This window comes from Dreissena polymorpha, chromosome 1 (assembly GCF_020536995.1).
Source record: "Dreissena polymorpha isolate Duluth1 chromosome 1, UMN_Dpol_1.0, whole genome shotgun sequence".
Classification (NCBI taxonomy): Eukaryota; Metazoa; Mollusca; class Bivalvia; order Myida; family Dreissenidae; genus Dreissena; species Dreissena polymorpha.
In genome coordinates, this window is record NC_068355.1 from 156,768,491 (window position 1) to 156,796,169 (window position 27,679).

Below are 27,679 nucleotides of genomic sequence, written 5' to 3' on the forward strand. Positions count from 1 at the left end.
TGATTTAGTTCGTTTCAGATTTGACATGAGATGAAAACCTGACATGATTTGAACAGAGCTGGGAAATGAAAAGGTAAGTCTGTTTCATTCCACTATGAACACTTGTATTTTGACAAAAGAAGAGATAAAGTGAGTTACTTTATCATCATGGTTTCATATGGTGTATAACACATGAACAGAGGTAAACCTAGCTAGCTTTTCGTGTACTCTATTTTGGATGATGAGTATGTCAGTAACTTTAATTGTACGGCTAGTAAAGTATGAACATGAATGCTTTGTTCAGATTTTCAGATGTGTGCTGGCAGTTGAAGTCTGGCAGCCGGAGTGAACAGTCGTGATTTCTGGAGCTCCAACAATATGCTAGAAGGTAAGTAACTATGTTTGTTTTGCATTGCATGTTTTTATATGTTTCAGACTTTCAAGCAGAGATGTCATGCTGACTGGAGTTGAGTACAGGGCAGTGACAAAGTGAAAGGTAAGTACTTTTGACTGAATGTTTGTTCTATGCATGTTTTGTTTTAATACATTTCAGGAGTGCTTATCCAGTGATGATATGACAGTTGGAGTGAACAGTGGAGCCAAGCAGTCTTGTTTTTGGAGCTACTCAACAAGCCTTGAAGGTAAGTTTAGAATTTCTCAATGTTAGTGAATTGAAGTACTGTCACTTGCTTTTGGACAGTCGAACAGAACAGACGTGGTTGCGAGAGCTCTCATATCTGTTGTGTTAAACTGTTTTTATGATATGTTATGTTTGTTTGTTTGTTTGTGATGTACTATTTTTCAGATGCTGATGGCAGTGATGGGTTTTCAAGCTGACCTGAACAGAAAAGCACTCATATGGTAAGTACAAAATAGTTGTTATATGGGATGTTTTGTGCATGCTTTTATGTTTCAGGTGTACTTGCTGACAGCGACGAAGACGAATCAAGGAGAGGAACATTGTTGAGAAAGTGATTGGGACTTGCAAACAGGGTAAGTGTAACACTTGTGTTTGTTTAATTTGTAACATGCGTGCTTTGCTCTGTTTTAGATTTCACATGCAGAAATTAAACAGGATTTCAACTGCTGAGACACAATTCATCAAAAGTAAGGTAAGTTTTAATTCATTGATTTGAGTTGTACAATGTGTTCTTTACTTTATTTCAGATTCGAGTCACTGGTTTACACATGGAAGAAGATTTCCACGTCTGTTACTCAACTCTACAGAAGCAAGGTAAGTCGATCAAATTTTTGTTTTCATTGACTGCTGTAATGTGATGTTATGCTATTTTTCATGTGTGCTATGCAGAGATGGAGAATTCAATTTTAAGAAAGATTAACTGCTGCAGCTTAGCTCTGCTCTGTGTTGATTTTTGTTCAAAAACGTTTAAAATGTATGTGTGTTTTCAGATGTTTTGTTTCAGTGGATGTCCAGATGGCAAGCAGAACAGACGTGTTTCTTGGAGCTGCCAAACAGTGAGTACAAACGTTTTATATTTTTCAGTTGTTTACTCATAGAAGTCTGTGAAAGATGATAACAAGGGTTGAATCTATCAGCACTTGTGTCTAAAAATGCTGATGTGTGACGGTTTACTGAAAAGGGTAAATGCTAGCCAGTACTTACACTTGAGCAACCGTGGGATGTCGAACTAACTGATGATGTACTATGATGGTTAACACTTACTATGTGTATCAAAATGCTTTTGTTGATATTTACTATAGATGATTTGATATTGGTTAACATTTGTTTGCATGCTGTTAACATTTCTATTTCATTTCAGGGAGCTGTGGTAAGTATTGTAGTATTAATTTGTCTCAATAAACGATGATGAATGAAAACTGATGTCGATTCTTTTTGTACAGTTTTAGGTATTAGCACTCTATACAAAACTCTGTCGGTCGGTGTTTGTGAATGTGAGCTTAATGTTTGAGTAGAACAAAAATGTCTTTACTTTTGTGATCGCCAGTTGTCTGTGATGTAAAGTGGAAAAAACACAGCTATGAAGCATACAATTGTTTCAATATTTTATCAATGATAGTGTGCTATGCATGTTTTGATTTAGTTCGTTTCAGATACGACATGACATGAAGAGTTGACAGTCGAACAGAGCTGAGCAAAGCAGAAAGGTAAGTGTGTTTCATTTTAGTATGAACACTTGTATTTTGTTTTTATATGGTATGTTTTGTGCATGCTATGTTTCAGGTGTACTTGTAGTCAGCGACGAAGACGATTCAAGAAGAGGAACATTGCTGAGAAAGTGAATGGGACTTGCAAACAGGGTAAGTGTTACAATTGTTCTTTTGATTTTTGCCATGCATACTTTGCTTTGCTCTGTTTCAGATTTCACATGCAGAAATGGTCTCATAGCAGTGCCAACAGTGAATAAGGATTTCAGCTGCTGTGAAACAACTCAACAGAAAGTAGGTAAGCATTGAATGAATGCACTTGAGTTGTACAATTTGATGTGATGCTTTTCTCTGTTTCAGATTCAAGTTCCTGGTGTAGACAGAGAAATGTGTTTGAAGAAGGAATTCTACTACTGTGATTCAACTCTACAGAAGCAAGGTAAGTAGAAACACAATTTTGGTTTAATTTAACTCATGTGTTTTGCACTGCATGCTATTTTTCAGGTCTCTCATGCAGTGATGCAAAAGAAGAAGATTTCAAGAAAGAATCACTGCTGCAACTCAGGCCTATAACAAGGTAAGTGTTTACTATATTGTATACAACATGTTTCTCTGTTTTACTCTGTTTGAAGGTTTCAATTGCAGAGATGTTGCAGAGATGTTTTGACAGCTTGTGACAGAAAAGAAATTCAGCAGCTGTGTCTCGACTCTAGCCACGAGGTAAGTCAAAACAAATATACTGGTTTGTATGTTATGTTGTTATGCCCTTCTATGTTTCAGACTTACATTGCTGTGACTGTTCCACAGTGGGTCAAAAAAGAGACGAATACAGGTTTCAAGAAGAAAATTGGCTGTTGAAAACCTGCACAAAATATGAGGTAAGTAAACTATTCTTTTGGTTTGTTTTGTGCTTTGTTATGCTTAACTATTTTTCAGATTGGAATGGTGGGTCGTTACAGAGCAGACTTTTGGACAACTGAGAAGTTGAGAAACAGAGAATGATTCAAGATCAGCTAGGTAAGTCTTGATTATTCTGCATTGTAAAATGTGTTTCTTTTTCATTTCAGTATGGCTGTGGTAAGTACACAAACTTTCTTTAATTTTCATATTGAACTGTTTTGATGACTTGTATTCTACTATGCAATGCTTAATGTATTTTTTTCAGTATGGCTGTGGTAAGTACACAAACTTTCTATAATTTCATATTGAACTGTTTTGATGATGTGTATACTGCTATGCAATGCTTAATGTTTTTTTCATTTCAGTATGGCTGTGGTAAGTACACATACTTTCTATAATTTCATATTGAACTGTTTTGATGACCTGTATTCTGCATTGTAAAATGTGTTTCTTTTTCATTTCAGTTGCCTGTTGGTAAGTACACTAACTTTCTATAATTTCATATTGAACTGTTTTGATGACCTGTATTCTGCATTGTAAAATGTGTTTCTTTTTCATTTCAGTTGCCTGTTGGTAAGTACACTAACTTTCTATAATTTCATATTGAACTGTTTTGATGGCCTGTATTCTGCATTGTAAAATGTGTTTCTTTTTCATTTCAGTTGCCTGTTGGTAAGTACACTAACTTTCTATAATTTCATATTGAACTGTTTTGATGACTTGTATACTACTATGCAATGCTTAATGTATTTTTTCAGTAGCCTGTTGGTAAGTACAATTGCCTTCTTTAATTTTCATATTGAACTGTTTTGATGATGTGTATACTGCTATGCAATGCTTAATGTTTTTTTTCATTTCAGTATGGCTGTGATAAGTACACATACTTTCTATAATTTCATATTGAACTGTTTTGATGACTTGTATACTGCTATGCAAAATGTCTGTTTTTCATTTCAGTAGCCTGTGGTAAGTACACTAACTTTCTTTAATTTTCATATTGAACTGTTTTGATGACTTGTATTCTGCTATACAAAATGTGCTTTTTTCAATTTCAGGTCAGCAATGGTAAGTATAGTGTGTTTCTTTATGTATAATTTTGTATACATATTGTTTTTTTCATCATAGCATGTCTTTTATATTTATGCTTTGTGTAAGTAAAATGTTCATAAATCATTCTTATCTTCAAACTAAAAATGTATTGTGCTATGCAAAATGTCTGTATGATTTCAGTTGCCAGAGGTGAGTACCATTACAGTTGAAAAGTTAGTTTTGTTTAGTTAAAGTTTTGGTTCACAGTTCTGTTTGTTATTTGGCAAAATTTACATGTATGCATTGAGTCTTGATTTCAGCTAGATTGTGGACTGAAGAAGATTGCCAGCAGAGGGATTGGATACAAGATACAAAGTAAGTACTGAGTTTCTTACTAAAAGTTTTGAGTTGTATTCATCGTGTGTTAATATGCTATGATTGCTATGAACATGACTTTTGTATTTCAGCGAAGACAACATAGGTAAGTAAAATTGTTATCTGTTTCATGTTTACTGTTACAGTTCAATATTGTGTTTATAAATTGTAAGTTGTACAAACACATTCAAAAGTTTCTGATCATGCTTTCGATTTCATTTCAGCTTTACTGCTGGACGAGTGTTCTCTACTACTAGACGTGTCAGGTTTACTACCAGGCGAGCAGTGACAACAAGGCGCCTTTGTGGAAACAACACAACAAAAAAGTGAGTATTAGTTGAAATTGTTTTACTGTATGTTATACTTAAATGCAAAATTGTGCACATAAATTGTAAGTTGTACAATTACAATGAAAGTTTCTGATCATGCTTTCTATTTCATTTCAGCTGTACTGCTAGACGAGCAGTGACAGAAAGGCGCCTGAACATGCAACACAAAACAAAAAAGTAAGTATCAGTTAAACAGTTGGTAGAGTTGTGTGTTTTTCTTTAGCAGTTTGTGTTTACTATTTTATTTGATACATGGTATATTACACATGCATGTTTTTATCATTTCAGGCTGTTTACTTTCATCGTTTACTGTTTAACACAATTTGCTTTTCTATTTTCAGTGCCAATATCCAAACCTTGATGTGGACACCGAGTAGTCAATACATACGTGTGGCGTATAGCTGCGACAAAACCGTGGGTCCATCGCACCGATAACTTGAACATTGGCCCGTGTATGGACATCAGTGCAACTTTGTGAATCCATGTAACTTTGTAAATCCATGTAACATTGCGAATGTGTGTCGATCGAAAAATGTGTACATTCTGCACTGAAACGAACTCGGTGTTGCAAGTGGCAAGTGTTGACAGTGTGTATGTTTATGTTTATGTTTTTACATGAAAAATAAAGGAGATTGTTCTCCTACCTTTTTTTTCCTTGTTTTATTGTGCTGGCCAGCAATATTGATGTATTGATGTATGTGTTTGTGTTTAAACTATGTATTAACTATGCAATACCAAAATCAAACAAAAAATAAACATTAACAGTCATTAACTGTGTTTGGGCGGCCGAGGGGTTTAAGACTCCACAAGTGTGAAGCGCACTGATAGCACTTGGGGGTAAACACCTCGGTATTTCGGTGCTAAAATGTTTTCACGGTGCTTATTTTGACGCACTGTTAAAACTACCAACCAGTAAATGATTGCTTGATTTATAAAACAAATATTCAGTCTCTACTTTGGCACAAGAGACTCTAAGTATCAAATACCAACAATTTAGACGCAGACAATCACATGGTGGTACACCAGTCCGAATATACTCATTGCTCTAGCCAGGATTGCAAATTACTTGTGTTGACTAGCAAGGCTCCCTAGTAACGGAGCAGTGTTACTGGCGTTTTTTGGGTCGATAGTGCTTAGGTGAGGTTTTGCTCGAATCGGGAGCGGGTCACTCGCTTTGGCGAGTTAGTTTTCGCTCGTAGTTTCCAATCTGGCTAGATCAATGTAAGGTTGTCGTTGACTGCTATTTGGCAAGCAGAAAGACAACAGCGGTTAATTAACTGAGTATGGGCGACCGAGGTATGTAGGTGTCAATAGACCGACTCCACAAGTTGCGAAGCGAACCGATAGCACTTGAGGGGAAACGCCTCGGTTTTCGGTTCTAACATGTGTTATCCATGCAGTCGTTATACTCTGGCAAGGCTCCTCAATCTATCGCGAGGGACACTCATTATTGCCCGCAAGCTTTAGAACCTGACGTGGGTCGATGCGTATGCGAGTCCGAGGACGCGATTGCATTTGATAAGGCTACCAACCAGTTAATGATTGCATGATCTATAAAACCAATTTTAAGTCTACTTGGGCACAAGAGATTCCAAGTACCAAAATACCAACAATTAACAAGCAGACGCTTTTCAAAACTATGACCGCTGAGATTGATAGTCAGATGGAGTCCTGCCCATTTAGCTGTGTAGCGGTCTAGGGCGGGGTTGCAAGTCAATACGAAATGAGGCGCTATAAAGCAACTCGTCCCCGTTATGACCGTCAATACTTTCGACACTATCTGGGAATCCTTTCAACACCACATTGTTGCGCTGTTGGAAGGGTGGTAGGCACGCATGGTGACATGCCTGTGCTTTGCTATGCGACACCATGGTATTTTCGTACGGTGACACGAAATATCTTAATCTGGCTCTCTCAGAAACGCAGGCACGCGTTGACCGAACCTGACCGATGACCGAGCAATAACATTTCTATTAAGTGCTTCAATGCACAAAGTCTGCTAGGGCTGGGGTGGGAAGGCGACTTCTCTTGTACTCAGACAAGAGGAACGGTCACAAGTCCGTGAAAACGCCGAGTGACACCACTAGCTTTCAATCGTACAAAGCAAAAAACTTTCAAACTTAAGTTTGAGGTGAAATGATAAAAAAACTATATAAACAACTAACCGTTATAAGATATTTGCCATATGGACACAAACTATGCTACTCAATGTTGCGTTGAACATTAATTGCGCCTTACGAACTACTCGTGTTGAAACTAACATTGAGTGACTCGTAAACTTAAAGCAGTTACTCGCTTTTGACTGCATACACATTTTGTACAACGGCTCGTTATTGGTATAACTTGTCTTTCAATGAGGAACGTCTATTGAGGTTGTAGAATATACGAATAAAAACACACAACATAAATGACGTTAGGATATTATTTTGACTTTCGATATGAGGTGATATGATGAAAAAAAGTATATACATCGGTCTGAGAGACTTTCATGACATTCTCAGAATTGCTAGCACAATTGATAAAAACCCTAAACGCAGTTTTATGACTTTCAATGTATGGTCATTAACTTTGAAATACTGCAAAGCAATCCCAATTAAAAACCTTACGCTACACTACAGTCTACAACCGTATTTGAAACTCAACAACTCGAATGTTCTCATTTTGAAACGACAGTAAGTTACACAACTGCTTGAATATTTTGAAAAGCAGTATCGCTTCAACGCTATGATTTGGTTGTGAGATGTAATATATAGTATAGTAGCATCAATGTTACAGACCTGTAAGCACATTCATACACCTGCTTGAATATTTTGGAAAGCAGTGTCGCTTCAACGCTGCTAAAACGTTTTAGCTTGTCGCTAGCTAGCTTGTATGTTTAATTTGATTGTGAAATGTAGTCGAGATTGGTGTGTAGCAATGTATAGTAAAGGTGTTGATGTTTCAAATCAGTAGGCACAAACACATGCTTTCAACGGGCACATGCGACTAAATTCGTATCACGACAAAACGGGTTAAACATACGCTATAATATATCTCTATGTTAGCACCACAGATGAGGTTGTCGATAGCTTGCGTTGTTGATTTGGTCGTGAGATGTAGTCATGATTGGTATGTATTGTATAGTAGAAGACAATTCTCAGCAGCAGGTGGTCTGCAAACACTACAATGCAATTTTGCAGTTTGATACGAACGTGTTTTGTTCACGTGTAGTTGGTATGAAAATCTGTCGTGTCTGATCAATCTAACATATTTGGTAAAATAACACAGTTGGAAGGCCGTAGCATATCTAAGGTTGTGCTATGTTACAGCTCCACTAATAGTTATTCGTCTTGCAAGATACTGGAACAGATGTCCACGTGTTATTGTATATTATCTGATTTAGGATATTTTTGAGAAATTATGCAACAGAACATTTCTGCAAAATGTGAAAAATATCTATTTGAATGGGATTTCTGAGGTTTAGCCATTGCCGACAGGCCAATGTTTCTTCATGTATGTGTGACAAAAGCTACTGCTATATTTGCTATTATGCTAGTCCGTATTGCATATCGCAAGGTGGTAAAGCGGCTCTTTTCATTTCGCTGTGAAAAGAACGGTCACAAGCCCGTACAAACGCTGAGTGACACCTCTTGATCATGTAGCTTGTATGAAACGTGTTTACAAAACCAAAGTAGTTCAAAGCAGAACGCTTTTCCTTCTTTGAGGGAGAAGAAATCTGGGTGCAAGTCCCGGCTTTGGTTATAACACAAATACTCGCTGCTCAGTTGCAATATTCATACTCTTACACAGTCAATATAATCTCGGGACCAAATGCCACTAGGCTCGATTTTGAGTTGCTACACTCATGATAAAAATGAACCAACACATTGACATTGAGTACGTGATTAAAATGTACCAGCAATTTTTCGCTAATCGGTATGTAGTAAAACTATTTGACAAATCTACGTTATAACTAGCACAGTTAAAATTTTACGTTTAAGCATTCGCTGATAATAGGCATGCAATAGCAATCCAACGCTGAAATGATTCACACTCCTACGCAATTAATTTTATCGCGGGACCAAATACCCATAGGCTCGATTTCGAGTTGCTGCTCGTGTGTTTGTTAACAAAATACCTTGCTACATTGTTTCTCATATGAAACGATGTTTGAAAGCTCTCGAGTGTTTGTTGACAAAATACATTGCTACATTGCATTTCACATGAAACGATATTTGAAAGCTGCTCGTGTTTTGCTGGTTCTGAGTTTTGCATGATGATGATTATGATTATGATGATGAAATATGATGATGATGTTTATGATTATGAATATGATGATGATATATGATTTTTCTCATAGCGCGGGTGAAACTGATTTTCGTAGCATATGATTGCGGTTGTTGACTAGATACCAAGCTTCACTGTATTTTACAAGATACGATATTTGAAAGCGTGATATGTTTTTTGAGCATATATGATTATATATTTGTTGAATTCGGTATTTGATGTTTGATAACGTTACTCCTGAGATAGATTACTTGACATTTTAGATTTGCTAGAAATGGTTTGAAGAAATTGTATACAGTTTTGTGAAAAAAGGGTATATAGAGTACCGTAACATTTCTCTCCCATAACACACAATCATGTCGATCAACACAATACCCACTGACAAGGAAATTGCCAACATATCAGCTTGTATTAGCGAAGGATGGGAATTGTTGCCGGTGTATCTAAACATAAATGAACAGATGGATGTCGATGGGTCAAGAGTTTACAAAATCTTTCACATTCTCCGATCCTGGAAACGACAGAAAAATGAAACCATGAAATTGTTACTGAAATCATTAGTTGAAGCTGAAAACACTATTGTTGTTGATTGGGAGTTGGTGAGAAAAATTCTTGGCTATGGCAAAGAAGTTCTATTGTTGTAAGTAAAAAGTTTAACAATAAATTGAAAACAACTCACATGCTGTCTTTGTTTTTTGTTCAAATGTTGCTTTGTATTCAAACATAATATGTCTAATCTCAATGCATGGATAGACCTCAAATGTGGTCAAACATGTTATTATCGTTTTGAACTTCGAAGCAAAAACATGTCACGTAAAAGCAATGATAACTCGGCTGATATGGAAGAATTCCTAGCGAATATTGTCTGTCCTAGCGATGACTCAACGACAAGGGCGTCACGTGTACCGATCCAGAGCACAATGATTTGCAAAAAAATAAAGATGGATGGCAAAGAGTACACCGTCGAAGAAATTTGTCGGGTGCTGCGCAAAAATATCGGAGTAATATTGGACACAAGGGCACGAAATCGGAACCAAAACATGTTATATAAAAGGATTAGCTCATTGAAAAGCTGGAAGGGACGAACTCACAAAACTATATCTAACACGGATATAGCCATGGCTGGATTCTTCTTTGACAGATCTAGCGACTGTCTTAGGTGTTTTCACTGTTTGGTGAAACTTCCATCGCGCGGTACGCGAACAGATATTTGGGAGGAGCACGCGGAAATATTTCCATTTTGTGTGCATGTGCGACAATGCAAGGGTGACACGTTTATTGAAAGCGTCATAACAGAGTCAAACGAACATGAGTTATGCAATGCTATACAATATTTGGAAGAAGAAAACAATTCATCAAATGAACATTGTGCAACAACTTTGATGAAACATGATAACGGCGCATCTTTTGGCATTGATACTGACATCAAGAGTCCCAGTGATCTCAAAATTATGGTTGAAGAGAATATGCAAATGTCTAACAACATTCTATGCAAAGTGTGCTTGGATGAGCAATGTTCCATCATCATCATTCCGTGCTCGCACTTCGCCGTCTGTGGTCAATGCATAACTTCACTTGAGAAGTGTCCACTTTGTAGATCAAACATCAAAGGGACAATCAGGGCACAGCTAGCCTAATACTATAGACTAAAATGGATTATAGTTGTAACACTATTTTTCAGTAATAAATTGAAAACAACTTACATGCGTTCTTTGTTCTTTTTTCCAACGTTGCTTTGTATTAAAACATGATATGTCTTGTTTCAGAGTATAAAATACCTCAGATGTTGTCAAACATGTCATTACTGTTCTAACTTCCGAAGCGCAAACATGTCAAATGTAAGCAATAACGTTTCATCTGAAGCAACCCACATTGACGAGAATATGTTAACATGTGCAGGTAAGTTTTTTTCCAGTTGTGTTTGTTTTGTGTATGGGGTTGCATTTACTTTGCTTATTGTTTGATGAACTCAATGATTGTTGTCTTTTCTTTCAGATGTTGATGTAGAGTTTGATCTGCTGTTTTGGGAAGAACTCGAATCCCACCTCGACGAGTTAAACGATGAACAAGAAGAAAACGGTATGCTTTGTTCTTGAATTGTATAATTTGTGTTTCAATATGTTGTCTACATTTTTTTCTACGACATAGCAATAACTGTTTTATTTCTCATTCCAGCAACAGACCATTCTACTGCGATGGACAAAGAAATCGCCAATTTTCAACTATCATCGCCTTGGGAAGATGATGTCCTGAGTCAGCTAGACGACCTTGATTTTGAAGTGGCGTATGCTCTTTCGCAGAAAGATCTTAACAACAATCAAATTGAGTGTACCAGAACTGAAGAAAAATAAAATCACAAAATAGCACATATTTGTTGAGTTGTTTGTTCATGCGTTAATCAGTGCAACATATAGCTTCAAAGCAACAACATGTCACAAAACGATAAGACCGCAATTACCTTAAGTATGTGGATCGAACGAGAAAAGAAATTTGCGAGTCAACTTGACACATTGCAGAAAGCACTTAAACAAAAACATCTTTGCGAAATATGTATTTGTAACGAAAAATGTTTTGCTCTAAAGCCATGCGGTCATACATATTGTGAAGATTGTACTACAAAAATGATGAATAAACAGACGTGTGCTATGTGTCGAGCAGATATTCTCAAAACGTTTCGAATCTACCTATGATTATTAAAAAAAGATATATATGATTGTCCAACGTTCATTGTATCATTCAACAACGGAAAAATGGAGGTCCCAGATTGTCAAACTGATAAAAACGATTTGAAGTATTTTCAATCGCGACTACGAACGTTTAATGATTGGCCATCACAAATAAGACCTGACAAATTTGCACTAGCACAAAGTGGATTTGCATACCTAGGCAAATCTGACAGGATGAAATGCTTTTGCTGCGGTATTGTATGTCACGAATGGAAAACAGACGACAACGCTTGGCTAGAACATCAAAAACACTCTCCTAATTGCGAATACATAAACATAGTTGGGTTAGCTCCAGCGATCGAAAAGAAACAATTTCAATATGGATCTGGTTCGATGACAGGAGCAAATCTGTTTGTAAAACCTTTTTATGGTCAACAATAAATCGTATACGTGTTACCTTGTATTATGAATAAATATTCACTACTCAACACTTTTGTTTGTCTCAATGATCAAGAAATACTAACAACAAATACATAACAACACTTGTATTGGATTACAACATATTTTATTTGCATACCAATATCATCGGGTTATCATCAAATATAACATATCAACAAGAATTCATAGACTTGCCAAGTCAAGATGAATTATGACAGCGCCTTATATTCTATTCAACCAACCAATCAAAATCAAGCACATGTATGCTCAAGCTATAATATCATACCTCGAACTCAAATTGGTCATTCTACAAAAAGCTATCGAAGAAAAAGCATCTCCAACTAATCTGCAATGTTCGTTGTTCCGCAGACCGAGAATTGGGACAGAGAGTTGTTTCAAATACCAGAGACAGAAAATTGGGACACCGTCGTACCAAAAACTGAGGATTGGGAAGAAGAAATAAGACAGTACGAAGCAGGTATGTTCGTTGACAATTTTTTTTACTCAACGTTTTTTGGTTTCGAAATTGTAAACTATCTACTGTGTTACGATATTGTGTTACATTGTCTTCTTGTCTACTTTCAGTGCAAATCCAGACAGAGTTTGATGCGCTGCCAGACGTTATGTGGTCGGACGACTACGTTTGCAAGCATATTTGCTGGGTATGCGAAGATATGAAATGCCATGGGAAATGTAACAATCAATAGATTATGGAAACAAAAAAGTGTGTTGCGTTTTTTCTAGTATACATCGTTTTCAAGTAGGTGTTCAGTTTGACCATATAACAGCACACTAGGTTCACTAGAATTGTTATTTGTATACCTGACAACCAACCAAGACAAAAATGTCATGAGCATAGCGCACAAAACCAAGATCAAAACGATGATTATAGTGGTATCCATGTTTTACAAAAACACAAACTTGAGTATCCGTTGTGTAATATAAAAAAAGCATAAAAGCGCTCAGACACAAACACATTAGGTCATTTGCAAAATGGATTTTGAAGAAGCAACATTCAACATTAGCAGCTCTTTGGCAATGAAAATACACTCGGATGGTGATTATTGTGTGCCAACCATCACACTGTGCGGACTTCAAAAACTAACATTATCGCTTCAAAAGTGGAAACAACTTACGAAAGACTCAAATTCAATTCTTCTGGCAATTGATGGCATAAATGAAGAATCATTTGGCTATGAATCGGAGTGGTGCTTGGGTGGCAATTTCTATGTAACGATACATAGATCTATACAAGAAACGTCGCACTTGAGCGCCATCGTAGATATTCGGAAGCGAACCAAAATTCATGGCAAAATTATTGACAGCGACGAAGGAATATTGTTAACGTACAGTGAATTTCGACAACTGATGAAACTCACGAGCATTGTTGAAAAATTGATCCCAGAACTTGTTAACCTGAGGCCGTGTTGGGAAGGCGATGACCACTACAATCAGCTGGGAGCTCTGATGTGCCCGGAGTGTAATCCCTATGAATACATGAATTGGCTTGAATACCGATGAATACTCGAATTGAATATATAGACTAACCATGTTTGCTCTAATGACAGTAACATTTCTTTTGATAAATGATCTTGAAAATCAATTTTATTTGTATCGGCGACGTTTAAAATTTCAAATTGCAGTGGACGATTTGTCGCGAATTGTTCATGCATATATTAGACAGAATTCGCCATTCTTTGCTGTTTTGTAGATGAACAATAAAAACTACTGAACATATAACATGCGTTGTTGTTTTTTCGTATAAACATTCTTCATTATAGAATAAACTACAAACTAGAAGGTTTCGAAATGTGTTTTGATATATTCCTCGATTATATTGAAAATGCTCTAGCATCAAGACGAGATCAAAACAATCTTGCTACTCGTTTTCCTAGGTACAAAGATCGACTGAAAACATTTCAGTCTTGGCCGAAACTGTCACATCTCAATAAGAGAGCATTGGCAAATAAGGGCTTTGTCTATATTATTGATAGAGTACAGTGCGTTTATTGCAACAACATATTTCGAGACATTACTGAGACAGACTTAGATCACCAATGCCCTGCGAGGATAGATTCCATGAAGCAATCGATTCTTAAAATATCATAAGTGTCAAGCATGAATGCTATATCTGACAGTAATTAACAAAATATATGAATATTGTTATATGCTTTATTTTTCAAAACCAATATACAAACTATTTCGCTTTAACTGTGAAATTTTTCTCAATAAACTGTCGAAACAATTCATTAATCAAATGTTCACTTTCGTTGATTTGCATCCCCGCTTCAATCAGCGCAGTCTCTGCAGACCTTTCCTCATTTCGTTTCACTTCTGGTATAAAGTTCGTTTCTTGCTGAACGGGCGTCACAGGTTTCTGTTCCGACATAACAGGAGATGGTAAGGTTTGTGGAACAATAGGCTGTTGTACAAACGTTGGGGGAATTTGCGTTGGGATACTCTGATACTGTGGTTGATGGTAATACTGCGGTTGTGGGGCTCTCATTACTGGACTGAATACTTCCTTGAGCATACTAGTTTGAGCCGCGAGAAAGTCCGTTTGCAGTTTTTGCATGTGCTGTTTAAATTCGTTCAACTCTTCACGTATGTTTGACTCCTTAGAAGTAGATGATAACAAGGTTTCAGTGGCATGTACCACTGGTTCGAGTTTAGATCGTTTACAAGGAGGCTCCTCATCGGTACCACTATACGTTCGCTTTTGACCTTTCTGTTGGTTTAACGCAGACGCTATTGTGCTTATAAGAGCAAGGGCGCTGGTCATATTTTCGCTATCCATGTTTGTTGTAGACAGATATTCACATGGAATAGCGTTAATAGTTTTTTTCTCCGCACAAATAAACTCGGTGTCGTGATTATCACATAACAGCGCGTCCTTAAATAAGAGCTCGTTTCTTTCACGGCCGTGTTTTAATGCGTTTCTCGAATAACATCCCAATGCTATGAAAATATCATTAGTGCTACTTGCATACCGTTTTGGTTGAACGTTTTGATTTGCATAGCTGTAATTTATTAGCGTGCCTCGCCTTGCACCGAGGTCAACCAGTGCAACGTGTTTTATAGTCAATGACTTTTTATCATGAGAAAGACTGAAACATGGTAAACATGACTTGAGATACAAGAACGGCGAAGGTGTTGCTTTGGTGAAGAAATTGATAAAGTCGTCATTCATTTGATTCTGCACTTCTAGAAACGCAGCGTTATTTATCAAGCCTTTGCAATAAAGACCTCGGCTATAAATTGTCAGCTCGGTCAAAAACCCAACAGTTAGGTCTACTCGAAAATTGACATGCGATACGACTAACGGAATGTTAAAAGTATCATTTGAAGCAATCAGTTGTTTTGCTAGCTCTTTATTCAGGGCATATTTAACATCGCTTTCTTTAACATTAAACAAGCCAAGATAGCCACAAACGTTTATACAAGGGAACATTGTTTCGAATAGTCGTTGTAAAATTTGTCACTAATGTCTTTCTCCCAATGATCGAACAGAACCGCTGGTAGCTTAAAATCGAATCGTATTAAATATTCTGGAGTGCACTGATCGTCTCTATTGAGGAACAGATAAAATACAGATATTGCGATAGTATCTTGGTCGTTTCTGTGATAACGAAATACAAGACACTGTCCAAGAATTTGCTTTCCTCTATCACTCGATAGCAAATTCACGTATATAGTTTTATCGATGAAACGTTTACTCACGTCTTGCATGAAGTCATGTAGAGTAATGGATATTGTTTCCTCGTAGCTTTTGATCATAATATCAATCATAGGTTTAGAAATCCAGTTGTATGTTTTTTTTGCGTATACATCTGGTTTCTTTGTTTCAGAACCACGAAGAATATATCGATACTTATATGCTGAGTGCAGCAAAACGTGTATCTTTGTTTCATTCAGTTTGATGCAGTGATCAAATTTATCTGGAGTCAATGAGGTTTTGACTTCACAAATACCATACGCATTTTTGACAAAGTCGTATAGTTTAGAAGGCTTGGTCACAGTTCGTTCTAGCATAAGGTAATCTGGCGTTGCACCAAAACAAGGAATATTGCGAAGCAGAATCTTTCCTGATGACACGTATGTGTAATTCGGATCAGTTTCGTTGAGATATTTTAGCAAGACCTTTTCGCCTAGTTGACCATACGTGTGAAATTCGTATAGTGGTTTTGATGGTTGAATCCGTATACCAGACTGATCATTCCAGTATTTGTCGCGCAAAAATTTCAAATTGAAGATATGAATGACTTTTGATTTATCATTTATATACTTGAAGATGTTCTCTTGGCCGAAAAAATGACTTTTTATGCTCAACCAAAATGTATGATTTAGAACAGATTCCGTATAGACTTTTTGCGAAAACGTATCAATTGTCAAGCAATCATCAAACTGTACGATATCACATTCCGTATTACATGCAACTTTCAATTCTTCAAACAAACGCGTCTTGCTATCGCCAAACATGGTTGTCAAATGAACAAGATACACACACAGCTGCATTTTATGCGATTTTATTATAACTCCATAGCATCATTAGGATCAACAAGACACAATAATTTGAACAAATCTGGCATTGGAAATGTACATGGTTTAACCACTTTCATGACAAACTTTTGAAAAGGTTTGATTTGAACAGATCTTATATTCGGTGGCTCGTGCCCACTTTTTGCCAACACGTTTCCACAAGGCGTAAATTGACAACCCGATATAATCATTTCTGCCATTTCGTTACCAATACTAGTGAATGTTTTGAACAAAATTGAGGAAAAGGTTTTCTCGTTCTTGAAACTTTTGATGATGTCTTCGTATATGTTAGCAATCTCAAATTTGGGCACGAGTATCGGTTTGTAACATGAGAAACGTGGTGACACTTGCATTTTCAGTCTCTCTAAATCGATACACTGATTAGGTATTGGTGGAAGCACGTATACCTCATCAGCTAAACTAAATGGGTATGGTCCAGTGTTTTCGATTTCTATATGAGAATCGAAGTCTTCGCATTTAATGTTGTACAGTTTGTTAGCATTGCATTCGATGTCACGAATAGGTAGCATGTGCGAAGAACATATTTCTTTGATTCGAGACACGGTGCTTGGCATGTCCATCGAATCATTGTAAAGAAAATGTTCGATGTATGCGTCTGAGCATTTATGTTTATTGCTCTCGTAAGCAGAATTGATGAAAACACCTTTTAGAAGCTCGTTGTTTAAAGGAGTCTCAGTAAAAAAACCAAACAACGACATGATGTTGAGTTCTTATATTTATTCAACAAGTTATACACTTAATAGTTTTTTTCACAACCTTAGTAAACATCTATCATTTGCATTAACACCACGATCTAAATTTTCCATCAGCTTACTACCATGCAGAAGGTAATCGTTTTGTTGGCGATATACGTTTCGACCTGGAAGTGGTCGATTGTCTCTCTCGCTCATGATAGTCTTAAGCATTTTTGGATTCGAATAACAAAACTTACACGTTGAACCACCCATCACCATCGCTAGGTCGTCGAAGTGAAGCGATGTTTCACTGATGTTTGTGAAATTGTCCTGGAGGTTTTTCATCAATATTTTGTTGTTACATTTCGTGGCATTGTTTTGGAATTCAGTAAACCAAAAGTTCGCATACATGTTTGGAATCACGTGCTTTTTCATAGTAAAATCTGAAGGTGAAACAAGCAGCTTGCTGTGGAAAACGAAATTCATGTTAAACATTCCAAGACACATTGGGTTATAGCCAGCTACTCCACTCAGAGGATCAACGACTAAATCAGCATTCAAATAGTCTAAAGAGTCTCGTTCAAAGGCAATGTTACTTCTTCCATATGGATTAAACGTGTCCTCAAACTGAGCTTCATCAGCCTCACACATACTAAATATCGGTATCCATACTTGTTGGTCATAATTAGGAATGGTTTTTTTCGTTTCAAACATGAACTCGGAGCTAATTACTTCAGCACCCATATTCCCATGTTCAGATAGGAAACAATGTGGATACCTTATACATGGATGACCTAGAGAAGAAGGCATATGTCCAGTTTGCATACTTGTTACAAGACTGTAGTTTGGCGACTGACATTCGTTTTTCACTTCGGTCGTTGTTTCTGAGTAAAAGAGTTTATATCCCTGACATCGCGATAAAAGCAGCGATTCTGAATCAAAAGTTTCGGTTCTGTTCAACACAAAACCCAGACCAAGATGATAGTGGCCACTAGAAAAGAGTTCTTTATACAACCTTCCGCTGTTAAGCAAATTGATAACAAACTCAACGAATTCCATAATTTTCTCGGGAAACTTTAGTTTGTCTACGAGCAAGCTTTTAAGTTGCGTACCATTGTTAGCTACCCACGAATAGAGAGTTGGGTTATGTTTTTGAACGTATGATAAAGCGTGTTCTTTAAGATGACTGGCATCGCGCCGAAACAAGCTATGTCTTTTAAACTGCTCTTCCAGAGCATTGGAAAACCCGTACTCGTTCCATAGAGCGATGATATTTGTAACCAGTGCTTCATACGTTAGTCCACTGATCATTATCCACATTGGCTTCTGATAGACATCATCCTCCGAGAGTATCGATAGGTTGTAGTGCATTGGGAAAGTGTTGTACAAGTTTTTCAACGCTTTAACCTTTTGTTCGTTTATAACATCGTTTTCACGGCCACTGGTGATTTGAGAAAGTTTGAATAATTTCGACAGTCTTTGACCAGAGCTGTTTAGAGCTGCTTTGAAATTATTGAGTTCGTTGATCATTCCTGTAACAAATGGAATCATTGCTTCAACTCCAATACATTTAGTTACACCTCTCGCGTCTTTAAAATAAACCTTAGTGGGTAGCGTGTGTGCGTTAGAATCATCATGCTTAAAAATATCATCGGTTGAGTGGCCTTTGAATTTAACAGCAAGCGGCATTGTAAAATCGACTTTAACAGACTCTTTTAACCTGTTCTTTGCAGTCGTATCACCCTGATAATAAGCTGGATCTACAACGTATATGGCAAACACTTCAGATCCCATTTTAAGGAACTCAACCTTTTTAGTTTCGCTGCTCGTAGTGGCCTGCTTTTCATCTTTCACAAACAGGTTTGTAGATTCCATTCTTATTTTACCGTTGGTTATGAACGCTTTTTGTGGATTGAAATCTTCAGGATTAACGTCGCACTGCACGATGTTATTTTTCAACCGAGTGCTTCTGGCAAAGATATGATTTTGAAGTTGCACTTTGAGGTTATCAGTCAGAATGACAATTCCACTCACTGGAATATTTTCACCAATGATTTCGATATCTGACTCGCAGTTACGCGGTGACAGACTGTTATCCGTGTTTATTCTCCAACAATTTGCTACTTCAGCTAAAATGCTAGATTCCTTTGCTGCGCTCCCATACTTGTTTAAAGCAAAAATGAATTTACTGCTAGCACCTAAGAGCCAACTTAGCAAACTTGCAGCGCTCTGTCCTGTGTAATCTTTGATTGATGGTGGTAACGCGTACAGTGGTGGTGCTCTGTCCCACAATTCTTCCACAAGCCGATAGCATAAACCGGCATGCATACTTCTGTTTTTCAACTCATTTTGGTAATCTAGATGCTCGTAAAAGTTAGCTAGAGTATTTTGCTTTGCAGCATTTGTATTTTTGATGCTAGAGATGTCCCCAGCTTTGAGTAATTCATCGTGGATACCTTGTAGACACTGAAGTAAACGTTTAGTAACCTTTGATTGAATTTGAAGCACATCGTGCATTTTGATTTTGTTTTCTAGAGTAAAGAAACCGACAGTTGGAACACTTGTTCCAGGTTTTACTCTATTAGCTGCAACTCTACTCCCATACACGTATTTGCAAGTGACTGATTTAAGAGTATTCGCTTCAGTTTCAACATTAACCTGTTGTACACATTGACCGAGAACGGATTCTGCCAACTTTTCGAATTGTGTATCTATCACGTCTATATCGAACACCATTTCCAACTGTTGCTGCACCATTTCGGGTGTAAGATTTTTGTGGTATCTAAACTGTTGCATCAAATTGTACAGACAATGAACAATGTTTTTGTTAAACATCATCGATTCAGAAAGATGCGAATTGCATTCTTTCTTTTCAGTTGATCTATGCACGTGAAGCATTTTGTATTGACACACACAGTTTCTGATAACTGCCTTATATAGAATTTTTTCTCTTTTCACTATATCAATAAAACAATACGTTTTCCATAAATGTAAACGTATCAGCATGCGATTTGATAAACTGAGTAAAGTTTTCAAACGTTATCGAATTCAAAACTTTCAACAAAAACTGGTAAAAAACCCCAACTACTTCATATCACAACTAACAGAATGTACTACATGCATTCGAAAAGACATGAAGGAAATTTGCTACTACCCAGGTTTGCTTAAAAGTTTAACAGATATAAACACGACTAGACTTTTGCTAATTTTGAGCTCTGACAATTACTTTCTCTGTAATAGTGAATCAAAAACGGAGAACAAAAAAGTTATCGAGTATCAGCAAAAACTTTCGAATATAGGAGATCACTTTTTCAGAGAATGCTATTCAAGATGCACGGAACTTGAAATACAAGCAAACGACGCGTATGTAGAAATCAATTCACTTTTGGCTGCAGCAAAATCAGCAAATTCGAAACGATTTCGAATATCGCCATTTTTTAACTTTTGGCACTGTAGTCTAACAAAAGAAAACTGGCAGTTATACGAATGTAAGCTAGAAACTGACGATTTCGTTACCGTGAACTACAAATTGCCTAAAAAGAAGCACAAAAACTATTGTTTCAATCCAAGCCTTTTATTTGGAGCAACAAAAGAAGACATATACATCGGGTTAAACGCAGATGAAGATTATTACTACTGTTATCTAAAAATCGGTTTGCTGATCGATTCCGCCGTGAAGAAAGTCGCTACGTCTTTTGCAAGTGTTGCAAGCTGAACGCCTCTCGATACATCTGTAATGTCGTTTTGGTTGCACTGTTATTGTTGTATATTTGCATTTTTGTTTTCATCTTCTTCCCGTATACTTGGGTCAAACACATAGCTGCAAGTGTAACTGAAGCTCGCTTTGGATGATCATATATGATTTTCAGACTGCGCCAACATGCGTTCTCGTAGTTTTTCAATATTTTTGGCTTTACCTGCTTGAAAACAGCATACGCAAACCGTTCGAACTCATCATTATCATCTTTTTTTGATTTTGATTTGCATATTTCTGGCATACTTCGAATAACGTCCTCGTAAAATGCATTTGGATTTTCACTACCGTATTCCCATGTATCATAACTCAAAAACATGAACTCGTCAATTCTTTTTTTGCAACGCACCTTCTGTGGTTATAACATATGAATCAGCAGCATAAATCTTTTTTGTATTGATGTGACTTTGAATGAAGTTGTCAAACACTGGAAAATGGTCAAGACTGTACATTTTTTTGAACTAGCTCGCGTTTGTATTGTTCTGATAAACTGAGAATAATTGTGAATACGCCGTTCAGCGATGTGTCTTCTTCCACAAAAGTGAAATTTGAAGCGATTCGTGTTAGTAACTCTATAAATTTTCTGATATTGCTTTCAGTTGCTAGAGTTCTATTGAATGTGTTCAGTTCTGCTCCTAACAAAAACAAATCCATAATAACACACATACGCATTCCTCACAACTAAATGTACAGACGATTGTAATAATTCAGAAATTTAAGATCAACTGAGACAGTCTGTAGGAAAACAATATGTAGTTGAAAGTGGAGCTTTTGTGTTTGTTTGCAATAAACGCAACGACAGAACAAGGACACGAAAATGTTTTATATGTTGACACTCCGAAATAAAGCTCTTTGTAACCACCGCTTATGTTTGTCATTTTCTTCCCTACGTGTTGACATGATTTGAACAGTTTAGAACATAGCAACTGCAACATGTCTTGTATCATGTAACATGATTCCTTATACTGAGATAAATCGAGCTGCAGTAATTTGAAATCTATATCAAGCTCTAACGATTCCCAGCTGTACGGAAACAATATAGGTGTGTTGAAGTACAATTGGTGTTTGGGGTTACACAATGTAGATTGTAAATCATAGCAGTCATACATATCATCTTCATCATTGTCTTCGGGTTCATCCGTCTCCATGATATTTGCTTTTAAAGAGTAAATCTGATTCCCCAAACAAGAATTTGGAACTACAAGTATATTTTTGTAACTATGAGCTTTGTATTTCAACGACGAAGAATAAACACAAACTATATTATTTGACCCATGCAGAGCAAGCAACGTATGTGCGGTGTTACTAAACGTACTGTACATGTCATAGTTTTCCATACGAAATTCAAACTTCCAAAAATGATTATTGATTAGAGACCATACTCCTAGCTCACTTGGGCACGAAAATAAATCCATACTTAAATTCAAGTTTATGGTCATAAGCAAGAGTGTACTTGTCCTGTTCGGTGCTTATACTTAAATGCCTTGGAAAAAACTCGATCGAATACAACGGATCATTGTTTGCCGTATGTGTTTTGGAAATACACATTTCTTTTGTGCACTTGTCAACACAACAAATGAAATGCTGCTCTAATAACGAACCATTGTTGTTTGAACATTGTACAATATTTCCGATTAGAGCTAACACTTCACCCGGTTTTAGTTTTCTAAACCAATTTTCGTATATCAATTTGACAAATTCCGCATCATGGTTGTAATCGATAGAATGTGTGAATATGTCAAGAAAATGTATGGTTAGCATTTCTACAAATGAATCGATGGTATACAAGCTTGTAGCCGAGTTACAAAACGTTTGTAGCAAAAGGTATTCGGCTACTTCGTTTGGAAAGACGATACTCGGTTTTAAGTCAAGGATTGGAAGAAATAAGGTTGAAATTGATTTGAAACCCACTCATCGTGTTTGCGAACGCAAAACTTTGACTCTTCTTCATCGTTTATTTTTAGGTCACCTTCGTCTGTCAAGTTGTATTCAATGTCATCGTTTACTATTAAGTTATCATCGAACCCATTATCATCGTTTTTGAGCAGTAAGACTTTATTCTGCGTTGTCCCTAGTAAATCGGTGGCACGAAATTCAACCTCCCCAAACATGAAATAAAGGTCTGGATTGAAAGAACATGGCAGTTCGATAAGATACATACAGGTTTTGCCATTCCACTCCATAACCAATGTTGGCTTATCATATTTGGTAAACCTGAAATTTGGCTCAAAAATAACGTATTGTCCCGTCAAAGCAATATGGGAATATATTTGTATATAGCTTTTACCAGGCGTCCACTGCCGAAGATAAATCATGGATTCGTCAACAACTGAAGTGTATGACATTATTGGTCGATTGGACAATTTCATTCTCGGAGACGCAACAAATACAAAAATATCTCTACAAGTATATATCACGTACAAAACGCTTTTGAAAAAGCGATCGTTTATGAAAGAAGCAGCAGTTGTTAATGCCACAAAACTGAAATGCCTTAACAAAGCTGTATCTTCGTCCAAACTTCCCGAGGAAGAAACCGTGTACTATAATGAATTTTTCAATACTGTTGTCAATGCGTTTATGGACGTTACTATTTCTTTCGTAACAAGAAACCAACACGAAGCAAAAAACCCTCTCAAATATATAAACGAGCAATGGCATAGCATATACGAATATTGGATGAACTCTAACAAGAACACGGCTTTGGATGAAGATTGGGTTATTTCAACAATAAAACAACCTTCCTCCAAACAACCCAACAATATAAAACTCATTTTCAAAATGTTTGTTCTTCGCTGCGTTATTGAATTTAGTGTCTTGTCGCTACCAAGAAAGCTTTACCCGTCTGTACCAATGTTTTCATCTCTGTTCGATTCGATTAATTTGTCTATTTAGCTGTCAACTGAGTCGACATTTTCACATGTGTGTTTTTGTTACTATGGCTAGCAATATTGTATCGCTGTGTTTTGTAAATGAACAGCTGAAGGAATGGTCTGTATCATTAATATACGACACAGACATAAATGCATATAAAGCGAACGTTGACGTTAGTTTGAAATTTCCTTTGTTGGCCAATCTGTCGATATTGCAACAACTGAGGTTCAAAACCAAAACTCATTACGAGTTGCTATTTTCGAGTAACGAAAAGGATCTGGTTAGGATATTTTTGTATGAACAAAATCAAAAACTATACAGCAACAAACCCACAGATGTTCGAATTAACGAAGACTTTATTTTCAACCTTTTGTACAATAATCAATGTGATGAAGCAGTTCTATATTACGATGGAAAAAACTTTGACTACATATATCAAAGAGATACAGAGCAAACGGTAATACAAACAATCTGGTCCTTTCTCACATCGATGACCGCAAAAGCTATCTATACGGTTGTTGCAGCGTTGGAACTGTACAAGCTTGGATACAAAATATATCAGCAAATGAGTTGACATGCATGAAGTCGAAATCCTGGCAAATGACTGTGCTTTGAACGTTCGAATATGTTGGTCAAAATATGCTTTTTCAGAAATAAATTTGATTCAAACAATACATTTTCGTCAATTATACTTGAAAAGTTAAACGTTTGTGCAAATCGAATCAGACAACTGATTATTTCATTTGCATATCGTTTGACGTCTATTTCGCCAGCAAATTGTTTTGGTTTCACATGCAGGGTTGGTTCTGCCGGAGTGCTGTAAACCTCGTTGCTTATGTTGTTTCTGCAGTACACATATTCATCCAATAGTTTTGTTCCGTAAACGAAAAAGTCACTAGCTTTCAGTTTTGTGGGTAACGAAACGTGAAAATCCGATTCATTAAGGTTTATACTTTTAAGTATGATGTTGGGTAGGCTTTCCAGTGTGCCGAATAGAACTAGATGTTTGTACAGTCCTTGAACAATTTTTCTTGCAGCCACAAATGGAGGAAAATAAATACCTTTGATTATCACTTCACCATTTTCATTAATTCCAATATAGGTGTTGATATTCGTTATTTTGAAATTCGTTAATACACACTCTGTCTTCAAATTGTATTTCGCATAAGGCACTGACATATCCTCCTGGTGTGTGAAAAAGCTGTCCTTGCAAATTCCAAATGACCTTTTTTTGTCCTTGGTATATGTTTGACACATAACACGAACTGTCTCGTTTAACGTTCTGTAGAATAGTGTTGGACAGTAGCGTTTGGTCATTCCAAACAATGTGGTTATAGTTTTCTTTAACTTTGGATGGTACTGTCTTTGATCCACAAGTTGAGAAAATATATGTTTCAAACCTTCTTCTTTACATGATCGTAGAATAGTAGTTGCATAGAAATTACTGAAGTCATGAACGTACACTCGGCTATTGTTACTGATCTTCCGTTTGTTGAGATACAACACACCCTTCTTCAAAAAACATTGCTTTCGGAACTTGAAATCTTTCTTGAGTGTTTTATAAACACGTTTTAAGTGCAGCATTCTATCAACTGGTAAACAAATGTTCCTTTTAATGGAAAAATGCTTTCTAATCGTTGGGTGATTTGTTTGAAAATGTGTAATGTTTTTTGTGGATATAGCTTTTTTGAGACATTTCATAGATATAAAGATACCACATATTTCATCGTGTTTGCTAACCATTAAGGCAATTTGTCCATCATATAGTATTAAATCTGTAGCTTGCGAATTGTATGCTACTGACGGATTGTCATGGAAAATGGACGAGTAGCTAAAACGTGTCGCATAACACAGTTTTTTCAGTTCTATATCAAAATCCGGTATATTAGTAGCGCACACAAACTGAGACGATTCATCAAGCAAGTATTTAACAACTCGTTCATTTCCGAACCGCAGAAAACAATACGAAGGGTGCTTTGGTACATACAACGTGCTTTTATCATTTATTCTGATAGCTTTGAGATATTTTGTTTTGATATAACTCAGTATGGATTCCTTGCAAGAGAAATCTACTTGAGTTTTGATAACATGTTTTAGTGGATCTTCATCCCCACATTCGTCTAGCAATCGCCTTTTAGTATTAAGCTTTATTACAGAATCGTTGCTTTCAAATGTTGAACAGAGAGACTGACTGTCGATAGTTACCGAATTTGAAACCTTGCTTAGACCTGAAATGATGTTTAGTTTTGTGTCATCGATAATCCCTACATTAACACAATCAGTAAGTGGTTTGGGGACTATCGAAATAAACCTATGTACGCTTGGTATACTTGATGAACAACTGACCAAAATGGGTTTGTTGTATTTGCAGAGATATGTATTCTTGTCATTCAGTAGCAATATGTACAGATAACATACACGATTGTTTGAGGTTAACAGCTCAGAATCAACATAATAGGAATGAACAAAGTATATATCAGTCGAAATTGAAATCGAAGTCATCGTGTTCACCATAATTATCGTACGAATGTTTTGAGTAGTGGGAATGATGGTTTTGTTTTTTAACATACGCAATCAAGTTTTGAATGTCTTCAGTGTTTGTCAAATCAAGCCACCTTTCAAGAAAAGCAACCAATTTCGAAATGTCAAATTTTGAAAAATGTTCCCTTATATACAATTCGGCTCGAAGTAATGCTTCTTTGATCGGATTGGAACACAATGCGTTGATGTTAGCATCGACGTTTAGCGAACTCAATCGATTCCAAAGGTGTATTGGGTTATTCTTATATTTTAACAAAAGTTCCACGAGTTTTACTTCAGGCGACCTTTCAATACCAGGATTTAACCCATTTGAGTCGGGATACGGTTTCATTCGTATCGCCCTGATATAAGTTTATCAAAAATAAGTATATAAGCAAACACATTTATTTCCTGCTTTTTATTGTACAGCCATGAAACGCAAACGAGAGCATTTTACATTATGGGATGCTGCAAACGTCCACAAACACAAAAGTATGTGGTATTGGTGGGCGTACATAAGACGAAAGGATATGGTTAATCACGAGAAAACTGATTGCGATGTGATTCAATTGTTACAGTCGGCTAGTGTAAAAAAGCAAAAGACACAATCAGATAAATTTCTTACATCATTTTCGGTTGGACTTCGTCCTACTAAACATCAAAAACAAGTCCTTAATGAAATGCTACGCGTGTCTAATTATACGTACAACTGGTGCTTGTGGTTAGTAAACGAAAAAGGATTAAAGCCACACCTATTCGAGCTTCAGAAAGTTGTTTGCAAAACAAATGCCAGCGATGTTGATCCATATTATAGGATGGAAAACGATGACTGGTTTTTCAACAACAAAATGTCAACTATAAAACTTACATCGTGCAAAAACTTTTGTACGTCTTACAAGTCGGCTAAGTCACTAAAATCAAAACTAAAACGACCCATGTCTGTATCGAATATCATTCAGGGATCTTTTTGTGTTCAAAAACTGTTCATACGACGTCTGTCAGATAAAGATGTTTCTATCGATAATACTCAAATGCAGAACCGATACATTTGTATGATGCCGGACAATTTTGAAAAGCGTTCAAATCCTAAAAAACGATTCTTAAAATTGGCTAAATCAATAACAAAAATACCTCCTATTGATCACGACGTTAAAATTGTCAAGCGTGCTGATGGCATGTTTATCATGAATA

The 27,679-nt window shown here is 36.6% G+C and overlaps 2 long non-coding RNA genes across 3 annotated transcripts; both read left to right on the plus strand.

The window, feature by feature from the left end:
* The first annotated feature begins 1,035 nt into the window (after positions 1-1,035).
* On the plus strand, positions 1,036-3,244 carry LOC127867515 (uncharacterized). Of its 2 annotated transcripts, XR_008043534.1 has the most exons (4): positions 1,036-1,213; positions 1,404-1,455; positions 1,761-2,683; positions 2,887-3,241. It is a non-coding gene; the product is annotated as an uncharacterized LOC127867515 (long non-coding RNA). The 2 variants fall into 2 exon arrangements; XR_008043530.1 differs by having other exon boundaries at positions 1,404-2,683; positions 2,887-3,244.
* Positions 3,245-4,440: 1,196 nt separating this feature from the next.
* On the plus strand, positions 4,441-5,382 carry LOC127867525 (uncharacterized). Its single transcript, XR_008043535.1, has 3 exons — positions 4,441-4,736; positions 4,857-4,916; positions 5,081-5,382. It is a non-coding gene; the product is annotated as an uncharacterized LOC127867525 (long non-coding RNA).
* The last annotated feature ends 22,297 nt before the right edge of the window (positions 5,383-27,679 follow it).